We start from the raw sequence: 12969 nt of genomic DNA on the forward strand, positions 1-12969 counted from the left end.
ACTTGGCACTCGCACACTTCAAAAATGTTAATTATTGAACTTTATAAAAACATTCAATACTAAATCCTCTTAATCTAAAGGAATGTTAAAAACTTATAAATATTAACAAATAAAAATTAACTAATTGGTGTCATAATTTCATAGGTACAGCAAACAAAACAATTAATTATTTTATTTGGTAATTAAAAAAACAATATACCTATTGTGTTCATAATATGAGGAGAAAATAAACATGACTAGATCAAAAAGTGTGTGCTAATGGACTATTAGATAATTTTTTAACTAATTGACTACAAAATAATCAAATTAAGAAATGAAATTTGCAACTCTATAGCAGCAGTCTGCCAGTCTGCAATAAAAATAAAGTTATAAATACTTAACTCGAGTGATAGATCAATTAAAAATAATTAAATATTGTTATAGTTTGTGCAAAATGATCATACAAACATTTCAAATCTATATTCTATACTAGTATTTCTCAAATAGTATGTGGCGAGATAAGTCGAAATGTATCCCAAAATATATGAAATGTCATACAAAATGTACGAATATTTTTGACATGATATTCAAAAATTAATAAGTATAGGGCTCATCAGAAGTTGATGGATTTTGCATTTTTTTTTTGGAACTTTTTAGACGATACTATCCTGGCCACAAATGTGTTTCATTAGCATGTGAATTTGAACAGCTAATTTTTATTTTGAATTTTTTGGTGTTTATTACTTCTAAGTCATTTTTACTGATTTCACATTAGTTCACTCTTTATTGTTTCTTGTCGACCATTATGCCGATAACTTACTTAAAACTTTGAAATTACCACGGACTAAGATTAATACCTATCCAATTTTATCTCACCGATTACAGTCATCTTTGCAGTGGCGCAACTTGATAATAAGGGGCCCATATGAAAATTTCCGGACCGGGGCCCTTACCTACTAATAAAAATTAAAAACAATTATATTTTATTATAACTTTAAAAAATATTGTTTTTTCACATGTAATAATTAATATAATTATTAGTTAAATTTTTTTTTTTTTTAAATAAACATAAAAATTAACTCTTCCTGTTTTTTAGTCATTAATGATTTTGTTTATATCCAGTTCATTATTATCAGATAGTAATACAATAATTATTAAATTATATAGATAGATAGTTTTTTATGTCTTATATCGTTAGACACATAATATTATTGTCACGAATCATGACTTGCACACTACACAGTACACACACCACCATAATTATTATTTATAATAATAAAAGAAGTTTCAAATTTTCAATTATTTTCTAAACGCTATACTCGCATTCTGGTACCTATATTGCTGTATTAGTATATTGTATGTGTAACGATACACTTAAGAGGATGTCACACATTGTTTGTTTTCTATCTCTAGCCCACGCACAACATAGAAAAAAAAATGCATTTACGCAGTCTGAATAGAACTCGCTCAATTTTGGTTCTAGAGTAAATATACCTATTATAAAATTAAATTTTGATAATATTTCTGAGTACAAAACGATGAGTTTTTTCCATTATTCCCAATACAACGTTAATTATATCGTTAAAAATAGCTATAAATTACAATATTTTTTATAACCTTTAAATTTTCAACATTTTAATTTTTTTTTTTAAAACCCATAGTCTAATACTCAGAAATATTATCAAAATGTAATTTTATAATAGGTATATTTACTCTAAAACCAAAATTTAGTGAGTTCTACTCAGACTACGTAAATGCGTTTTGTCTGTGTTGCGCGTGGGCTAAAGAGAGAAAACAAACAGTGCACTGACATTCTCTTAACTGGTTTCCCACAGAGATAATCATAATTTGAAATATTCTCTAAATACAAAAGAGTAAAGACATAATCATTTATTATATGAAAATAAATAATATAATATGTGTATATTACAGATTATAGTAAGAATATCGTACATGAAATTTTGAATCTAGGGGCCCCTGTGAATTGCACTCCCAACACTCCCGATAATTGCGCCACTGCATCGTTGTTGTGTTATAGTGAATATTATTATACTTAAATTTTATTGTTTATTCGTAATATTTTCGTAATGCCGAAAATTAAAACGTCGGTTAGTCTACTATATTTGTAATTTTTTTATATTATTTTTAAGGGCATTTTTGTCATTTTTATGTCATATTTTGAGTAATTTATAAGCTTCGATAAATGTTTATATAATTTTATAGTAAAATAGAGTACAATTTAAAAAATATATATTTTTATTAATTTAAAACAAATGTTTGTATTTTTTTTTAGGTCATCTTTAATGTTTTTAAAAGCATCAACTTCCGAGCCCTAGTCATAAGTTAATAAGTATTTGATTTAATATTGATGACGGTTAAAAATAATTTATCTGTTATTGACATTTATTGTCAATTTTGTTTGTTTTTTACTGGCAATAATAATTATGATTCGCATTTAATTAGATTGATTATTGATTTCGGTGTTTAATTTCGATGAATGGACGATTTCTAATTGATGTTCCTTATTAAACGATTATGAATATCCATTAGACTTGATAAACTTACGGACTTATATATACGACACGCTTATGTCACTTATGTTCATTTACTTAACACGCATTATACTAATGCGAGTCACTTTTACACCGTAAAATTACCTTAAAATTTGATCGACTTCAGCTAGTTTAGCTCCCTCTAGAGGACACAACACCGGCCGTAATTTAATCATGAAAATTGTTATAGACCAACTTACGAAGACTGTATTCACATGCTGCAATCTTACCAAATCTTTATAATACATAATATAGAAGAAAATGTATGTACCTATGTCGTAAGAACAATCAAAATTATTCATTCGTATAAATATTTTTTTTTGTCATTGACTTATTGGAAATTATGAATATTGACATCAAAAGAATATTAATGCTATGACAGATAAAGTTTTCTTATATATGTGAAAATTTACCACTTATAAAAATATTTTAAATTAGTATTTAAATATATAAATGAATTATAGATTAAACATTTTAATTCTTCTCAAAATACATAAGAGTTGCCTAAATTAAACCCTTTAAATAACGGATTTGTGGCGTCTTGACCGTCTTCTACAACAACGGTGCACCGCGGACACATAATAATATAAACAACAATACGTTTACAATGATTGGAGCTGTAAATTAAACGCAGTAAATTCCCTTAAAAATGCATTTGAAATCTCAAAAAATTCATTTTTAATTCTAAAAGTATAAGAAATTGTCGTCTTATTAAAAAATGTATAAGTACCTATATTAGTTAATATTTATATTCATATTAATTTTAAATAAATACAAATTATGCATAATAGCTTACAGAAAATTCACTACTAATATATAAAACTAGTTGTTGCCTTATTTTATCGGAACGTAACAAATCAAATTAAGTATTTACATACTTATATTTATATTTACAGACTACAACTTATGTAAATTATTTTAAAACAAGGAAATTATTTAAAAAATATAAATATGACGTATATATATAGCCAGTGTGAAATAAACAATATGTATATAAAGTTAGTACTAGTTATCTGAATTCGATAAAAATACTGTAAATTGAATTTAAAAAGAAAAAATTGCAAGTTAAAAGTTTCAAAATGTAATTTTTTGTTTTGTGAAAAAATCATTATTAGAGTTGTGTGAATAAGGAGCCACCCACTTGTAGCACTTAACAAAACTAACTTAGAGGTGAGAATATTATCTAAGGCACCCGTAGGCTTTTATTGATGTTTTCATTTTAAAATGAGTTATAGCTATGTAAAATATTAAAACTTTAACAATTTAAAATACTTATAATTTATTTTAAAATAAAAATATTAATAAAAGTTTACGTGATTCACTAGATAATATTCCTACTTTTAAGTTTAAACAGTTCCAATTTTGTGTGTTTAGCTTAAATATTTAAGTGAAATGTAGGAAAATATTGTCAAACTTAAAAATTTAATTAGTAAGAACACTATCTGTGTTGTTTTAATGATTTTTTACGATATTTTAATTTTTAAGTGAATTTTAACATTTTATATACTCATAACTTGTACAATAAATTGAAGTATCGTGAAAATGTCAATATAGGAACACAGAGATAATGTTTTGAACCTAAATTTGATAATTCAAAGGTCAAATCACTCTAATAGCCTAATGCTAAAGCTAACTTTAACCTTTTTTGATTGGTTCTATACTTCAATAATGTGTTAAACTTAAATTTGATAAATATCGTACATGGGTAAAATAAAGAAAACAAATAGTGCGTTGATGCCCAATAAAACATACTTATCATGAAACTTATTAATAAAAAATAGAAAAAATAAAAATCCAATTTAAAAATCTTAATTTTTTTAAATTTAAATATTTCGATTAATGAAACCAAAAAATATTTTTGTGTAATCTAAAAATTGTTACATAATTTAACACATTTTTCAAGGAACATTATAACGTTACAATATAAAATTATAGTTAGAACTTAGAGTTACTCGTCTCCAGTGAGGTGGCCAATAGAAAAAGAGACTAAAAATATACTTTGTGATTGTGAGCAGTGAACACCATCATCAGAAATTCAAGTCTGCGCACACCAATATATATAGGTGTAACACGCGCAGTTCAATAATATTGTGTATACCTACATATAATATATTCTTAAATGGCTTTAGAGTATACAGGGATGCCACGCCACATTTTCCCTTTAATAATGAATTTATTCAAATTTTAAAATATACTACATTTTTAGATATTTAGATTTGTATATACTTTAAGAGATTTTTATACAACGATACCTATAAATATTTTTTTAAAATTAAAATCACCCATATTTCCTGTGAATTATTGTGTAAATGACTTCTTTGAAAATATTGATATAACTAAAATTGAAATCGAAATTCGAGCAAGTAATTTTTGAGTTGTTGTATAACTTTGTGTTATAAGGTTGAAATGATTAATATACACCCATGGTAATGTAGATTTCGTTTATAGGTATAGGGATTATGGTAATTTAAAAATTATAGTAGGTAATTAATATTTATTTATCGGTTATCACCTTTAATAATTTCAAATTTGTAAAAATTATCCGATTATAATGAATACTAAATTATATATTTCATGTTATATTTTATATTTTTATAAAACCCATTCCATTTTTAGGTGCTATAATCCTTATAGTAGACAGTACCTTTAATCTTTATACATTTTTATAATTCTAAATATTATTTTTCATTTTGATTTGGATACCATTTTTCAAAAAAAAATATCTGAATTTACAAGAAAAAATATTGTATAATGTTTAATTTTCCAAGCACTCCAAACAAAATTTTAATTATTTAAAATAATTAAATACGATTTATTTGAATAAATACACTATTAGAAGAAAATTTGAGATGAATGTGTTTGGCGATTCACCCTGTATATATCAATATATTTAACACTGCTATAGTAGTAAGTAGTATAGTACTATTATATATACATTATTCTTACAGCAGTTTGTACATTTAATATAAATATACATAATATGTATACTGTATAGCCATAGATGGTATATGTATGTGAGTATATCAACAAGTAAAATACGTAGTTACCTGTGTACATTAGGGAGGAGCTAATTCATGAGAGTAAAACGGACAGACGCAATAATATTGATATATTGTAATGCGTTTTCGTGAAATATATAGATTTACCTAGACTGGATGCCACACTACTCCTATTGCTAAAACCAAAGAGTAACACTTCGTATTATAATATAATATTAAATTATGTTGTGCATCATTGTATTAAACTTCATTCAGAATTAAAAAAGATAGGCAAGAGCCAAGAGGTACCGCTCTGCTGTACATTAGCTTTCAGTAGGTCGCTGTACTGAGTGTCTTAAAGTCGAATTCAACGATAGAATATCATTATATACAATATATTTTATCCCGGAAATAATTTTTTATTAACATTTATAAAAAAATCTAAAAATATGAAAAATTTTAAGTGTTTAGTTGGTATTTTAGAGAGCCGAAAGTAAAAAATACTTAACAGTTAAAAGTAAATTATATTATCAGGAAAACAGAAATTTTACGCATATCCAATTTTCAACAAAATTGATTTTTTGTGTGTGTAACTGTAACAGAAACGAATAACTTATGGATATTTTACACTTGTACCAAATATTTGTATTTTTGTTTTTTATTCACAATGATATTTTTCGTTTTTTGAGCTATATATATAGCTATATAAGTTTGAGAAATTTTCAATTTTTTTTAGTTTTTGTATCCAAAAATATTGATTGAAAATTATTCACTGGGTATAGACATATTTGAAAATTTAATACAAGATATCCCATACAAGTTATAAATATAATATTGATTAAATAAATAAATTTAACACATCCATAATAGTGATCAACTTTACACTTAGTAACACCCAGTGGCGTATTTTGAATGTTTTTTTGGGGGGTGTCCAGATAATATAGGTATATACTTATTTGTTAATTGGTTGCAATATTTCTGTTTTACATCTACTACCACAAAGATCATAATATACTCATAAAATATTGTAATGAAACATTTTTATTTATTTAATTAAAAATAGTAATTTTTATGTAATTTAAATCATACAGGTATAAAATACCTACTGTAAACATAATTATTACAATGTATTTTGTTTGTTAAATTCAATACCAGTGATGTTATGAGAATAACAGTTTTATAAATAATTAAAAATATAATAGGATAATAATTACATTATTTAAAACTAAATTTATTTTCCTTCCTAATTAGTTTATTACTTTATATAAAAAAAAAATTTAATATTTAATGTCGATAAATTTTAAAGGGAATTTGGCAAACATTAATATGTGACTCGTTATTAACTAATTTAAAATTACTTTATGACTTTATATAATATTAAATTAATCAAAAAAACGAATCACATATTAATGTTTGCCAAATTCCCTTTAAAATTTATCGACATTATATATTAAATTTTTTTTTTCAGTTTGGAGGGTATCTAGACACCGTGGACACCCCCCAAAAATACACCACTGGTAACACCTAATGTACAACAGAGCGATACACATTTACTTCATACCTATACTATTATTTTACGTTTAAAGTGTTGGTTTTAGGGTAACTATGGTAATTATGGAATTGTCGTTTTAAATAAATGCGTACTTAATACTTTAACATTATAGTTAGGTACTTTTTTTTGAAGCTTATTTTATAGAACATTTATTTTTTTTTTAATATTTTATGCTCAATATTATTTATTCTGGTACATTTCAAGACATAAACATAATATTTATTGTAAATTTATATTTTTTCGGATATATGTTCTTTGAAAATAACTTGGAAAATATTGGTATTTTTAGTACACATTACGTGTTTCTCTAGTACGTTAAACTTCTACAGCCTGGTTAATAAAATACTACGAATTATAGGAGTATAGGTGCTTGGTTGTCCCATCCCGATTGAAATCTTATGAAAAACCCACTCCGGTGTGACGTCGATATATCTACTCACCTCCGAACACAGTCCCCGCACGAATGTAACAATATAAGGTAATAAGTACCTACTGAATATATACATCCACGGTTGTTACACATATAATATAACTTCGAACGATGGATGGCGCGGGCGCGAGTAGCTGTAAAGGAGTGGTGTAGTTGGCCCCGCGGCGATGGGTCGGCTGTGATGACGATGGTGAGAGGAAGGACAGGGTTTTTCAACACGCTGCCGTATTGTAATATTTTTCACGATAATGATGTTGTTACGCGCGAGCCGTGAACTTTATTAAATAAATATACTCTCGCACCCTTAAAATATTCACCCTGATACACCCTCTTATACAATAAGCAACCAACATTTACAACTTGAGAATATTGTACAGTTTTTTAATTCCTTGGCTGAGTAGTATACTAGCAAAACGAGAAAATATAATATGGCAGTAATATTGTTCCTTCTACTAAACAAAAATTAATTTTACTTATAATCAAGAATACACGAGAATAAGAATTGTATACGGTATACCCCTTGTTAAGTTGTTAAACCTCAGCTCAACTGTCAACTATACAAATTATATGTTCCCTACTAAAACTTATACATAGTATAATAATAAGACCGCTACTAACCAATGTATCATGTTCAATATGAGCAACCGCTTCCTAGACAAAAATAAAATCCTTAAGTCATCTATTCTATAATAAATTGTTAAGAATATCATTAAAGACTCTGGTTTATGCAAAATACCTAAACAACTTCACAACGACACGGGATTATCCAAATAACTAAAAAACTTCACTTCAACTTACAGTACCTGTCACTGCTAATCATTAAAATAAATAAATAATAATAAAATAAATTATTAACTAATCTATTAATTATTATAAAAATGAACGACATTGATACTGAATTTAAAAACAAATTTAAAACATCGGTCACTGAACGGACGGTACAGATTTATACAAACTATCAAAGGAAGGCTTAGTCTTCCCCTAATAATAAAAAAAAAATCATAACTTTATTATGGTAAATTAATTTTTGAATTTGTATAATATCGATTCAAAATGAATAAATAATAATAATGCAAATTGCACAGTAAAATGCAGTAAACATATAAGTCAATGCCAACGATATAACCGCAATAAACATAAGTTTATGAGACATTTTGTAATTTTTACTTATTTAATATGCTATATTTTATATTAATCGTACGCAACCCTATTAATTATTAGTGTTGCGTTTACCTAAAAGTTACCGTATTTATCGGTTATTGTTTGCATCGTCTGTTTACCAGCGTCAAATTATCGTACATGGCATGCACAACAACATAAGTACTACATAATAAAAGGTTAAAATAACAAGAGTTGAATAATATTGTTATAATTCACATTAATAAATACCATCGTATATTTTATTTAACCAATTAAAAATAAATTGGCTTAATTAAATTACATTTTAATCATGGTTTATATGAAAGTAAATTAATATATTATCATAATTATATAATATATGCATTATACATAATAACATAGTTCTAAGTTAGAATACATACCAATTGGAAATATGTTGAGATATTATAAATCAGTACTTTTTGCAGTTTATTATAATGCGTCACATTATAGCAAACAGTTTGCACTTTTGAATATTTACATTATAAATGTATAAATTAGAATACGAATTTTTGAGTAAATTTTCTTCAGTTAAAATAATATGAAATGTGTATATATTTATTTTTAATTACAGTGTTATACTGATAACCATTAGTAATCCTATAATAATATACAGAACGATTCTTTTATCAAACAACACTAATTATTTCAAAAAGTATTAATGTTTTTGAAAATATTTTTTTACAAAATTAAAAAAAAATACAAAAAATTATAAGAATAAAAAATATAAATTTTTAATAAAAACATTGTTTATTAACAACTTGAAACTATGTAAAAAAATATTTTCAAAAACATTAATACTTTTTGAAATAATGAGTGTTGTTTGATAAAAGAATCACCCTATATATTAGAATAATAATTAATAAAGTAATAATGTAACAAACACTATATACACAAAATCATAGGCGTGCGCAGACTTTAATTTCCGGTCCAGCCTGGAAGAATTAATGCCCCAACACCTGAACAGTGCCCCTAATTTTTTTTGACACATTAACATACTGTAATATAATATATTATAACATAATTGTAATAATTGTAAATTTAAAATTGTGTTCCTATGCAAATAGAATCAAGTTGTATGTGCAATGTGCATACGACATTAATGTGCTAGGCATAAGTACTTGTATATTTTTTAAGTTAAAAATAAAATTACATATTATATTAATACATACCAATGCATTTTTTATATCTAATTATAATACATATAAACTTAGTAGGTAATATAAAAATGTGTAATTATGTAATAATTGATAAATTAATTTTCTTATTTCCCATAGGCGATAGGCCATTGTCTATACTATGGAGTATAAACTCTTTAGTACTTCTTCAGTCATAATAGGTACATATTTTGACATTTAATGCACAATGTTTTAGTCAGATAAATAAATCAATAAAAATTATGTGGTTGTACACAAATATTTTTATTTTATTTCACTATTACGACAAATACAATTTTAATGATCTCCACGAATATAACGATAAAGTCAAATATAATATACACAAATTTGAAATTTTACTATGCCCCTAAAAAGATTCCAGTCGAGCCGGGGCTCGTCCGGATCGCCCCGTGCGCACGCCTATGCACAAAATACTGTACGAAATCGAAATCGTTGTAATAAGTCGGCGGGTAGGGAAACACTATTTTCAATTTGAGTCGGCGTCGCCGAACAATGAATAAAAAAAGATTAAAATGAACATAAACCGATTACAGAGTGATTATTTTAGTACTATTTATTTCTTCTCGAAAAATATTAACGTTTTTAAAAAAATTTTTTTTACATAATTTGAATTATTCATTACAAATTTACAAATGAAAAAAGTATATTTTTACTATTTTTCATTGTTATAATTGTTTAAGTTTTTACTTTTTGAATGACGGCATAAGCAATTTTAAATTCATATTCCAACCAAAATATTTTTCTGAGAACTTCGACCTATACAAATCGAGTTTCGAACGAGTAGTTAATCATGCATAACTGCTGTTTCTAGGCAAATATTATTATTGCACAATCGACGATATCATTATGATACTATTGATATTTTTATACTTACTATTTATGAATTGTATAGTACACATGCTTGACACACAAGAATGTGCAATATTTTAAATAAAGTATATAGTAGATAAATAGTGAATATTTCGATCAATGATCAATATAGTACTTGACACCTATATTTAAATACACTATTTAAAACTACGGCTATATAGAAAGTATTTTATATTTAGTTATTTAAAATATTCGAGACCCTTTCATTTTGAAGGTATAATCATATTATTATAATACTAATAAATGTAGAATGTGTAAGTATTTCGTATTTTAAAAACGAAAATATTTTCCACCGAGCTGATACAGTGTCAGTACATTATTATATTAATACCTAGACATAGGACACAGGTATTATAAGTATAGGTGTAGGTATAATAATATGCTACTCTCGGTAATTCAATGGAGTATCCAATGGAGCAGAAGGTATGGATCTAAAAAATACTTAACTCTTTTTCAACTAATTATAGACATTTGAAATTTTTCATTTTTTTAGTTTCTTTTTTTATTACCAATTATTTGCAGGACATAAATGCTTGAAAATGTTATACATGGTCCTTAATTACTACTAATTAAAAAATATAGAACATTTTCGAAAAGCATTTAAATTAAAAATTACTGTAAAATAATAAATGTGAACTATCGAAAACATTTTAATTATTTTATAGTTGGAAATTCATAGTCATTTTTTTTATATTTAAGATTTGAAAATTTACGACGAGGTTAAAAACCTTTTGCAATCTTTGTAAAAAAAAGTTTACAGGAGAGTCAAATAACCGTTTATTAAAGTTTCTACGACATTGGATATTCTATCTGTGTAAAAACTATTTTTCCTCAAACGATTTTTGATATTTTGTTTAGGTAATTAAAAAACAGCAGATATTACTTTTATTTAAAATGTTCTTTACACCTATATTTCTTTGACCATTATTCTATTATAAATTTCATTTTTAAAATATTTTTACCCTTTTTGAATTATTCATGGGTATGACAAATGTTCAATCTTTTTTTTAGATTCTGAACGGAGTGATGAATGTATTGATATTACAATGAGGTATATTTATTTTTTTTAATTTTTTTTTTTTTTGTGTCTGTCATCACGTTTTGGAATAGAAATAATGCTTTGAGTTTTGACTTCAAAACTAAAGTAAAAAAAGTCCAGTAGTTTTCAAAAACATCGGGGAAAACCCTGAAAAAATAACGGAAAAACTGGAATTGTTACGCATAACCACTTTTCGCCAAAACGATTTTTTGATTTTGCTGTAATTCAAAAACGAATCATTGTAAATACTTGAAATTTTCACCAAATGTTTATATTATAGTTATCTATTTATGATTAAATTTCCAAAATATTTTGACCTTTTTTAAGCTACTTATAGACAATTTAAATTTTCGACTTTTTTAAATTTTTTTCTTAAAATGCCGATAAAAAAAATTTAGCTATCCAAAAAATCTTTAAAATTTAATACAAGGTTGTTATTATAAGTTGTACTTATTGTAGTAAAAAAAATCAAAAATCGTTAGTCACAATTTTTGTTTATAGTTTATAGTTCAAATGTTTACGAAATATATCAAAACCGCGAAAATTTGCAAGGAATTTTGAAGTTGAAATTCATAACATTTTTGTGATTTATACCTAAGGTTAAAAATCCAATACAAGGTTATCCATAAGTTTTTCTTCAAGTAAGTGTAAAAAAAATTCCAGTGTCAATATAGAAAAAATTTTATGAGCTTATGAAATTTAATTTTTTACAAAATCGCGTAAAATAACGATATATTAAAATTTAAATATAGGCAATAATATAATATATCCTACTAATTATCATTGACTAACAAATCATCTCCGTTCAGAATCGTTTTTCGAATACAATGAAACCTGTCATTGTATTCAAATTTAACACATCCATTATAGTGACCAGTGACCTACTCTCCAACTCTACTATACAGCAGAGCGATACCCATTTGCCCACTTTTTATTTTTTGTTTCAAGTGCTTTAATCAAAAGTTATTGTATATTGTGTTATTATTTTATTTTAGTTGAACATTTATAAAATGTACTATTTTTATTGCTTAAACTTGAAATTTTAATACATACTTCATTATAATAGTATACTATTAAAAAATTATGCTTATTTATTTTTATAGACAATGTTCAAATTCGGATGAATTTACATACTAACCCATACTAACCCAAAAATTTCAAAATTATTAAATTAAAAATAAAAATTTAAGAGAGCTAATTTAAAAAAAGGCCCTTTGATATAGACAACTCCAT

Source organism: Rhopalosiphum maidis, chromosome 3, assembly GCF_003676215.2.
Source record: "Rhopalosiphum maidis isolate BTI-1 chromosome 3, ASM367621v3, whole genome shotgun sequence".
NCBI classification, from domain to species: Eukaryota; Metazoa; Arthropoda; class Insecta; order Hemiptera; family Aphididae; genus Rhopalosiphum; species Rhopalosiphum maidis.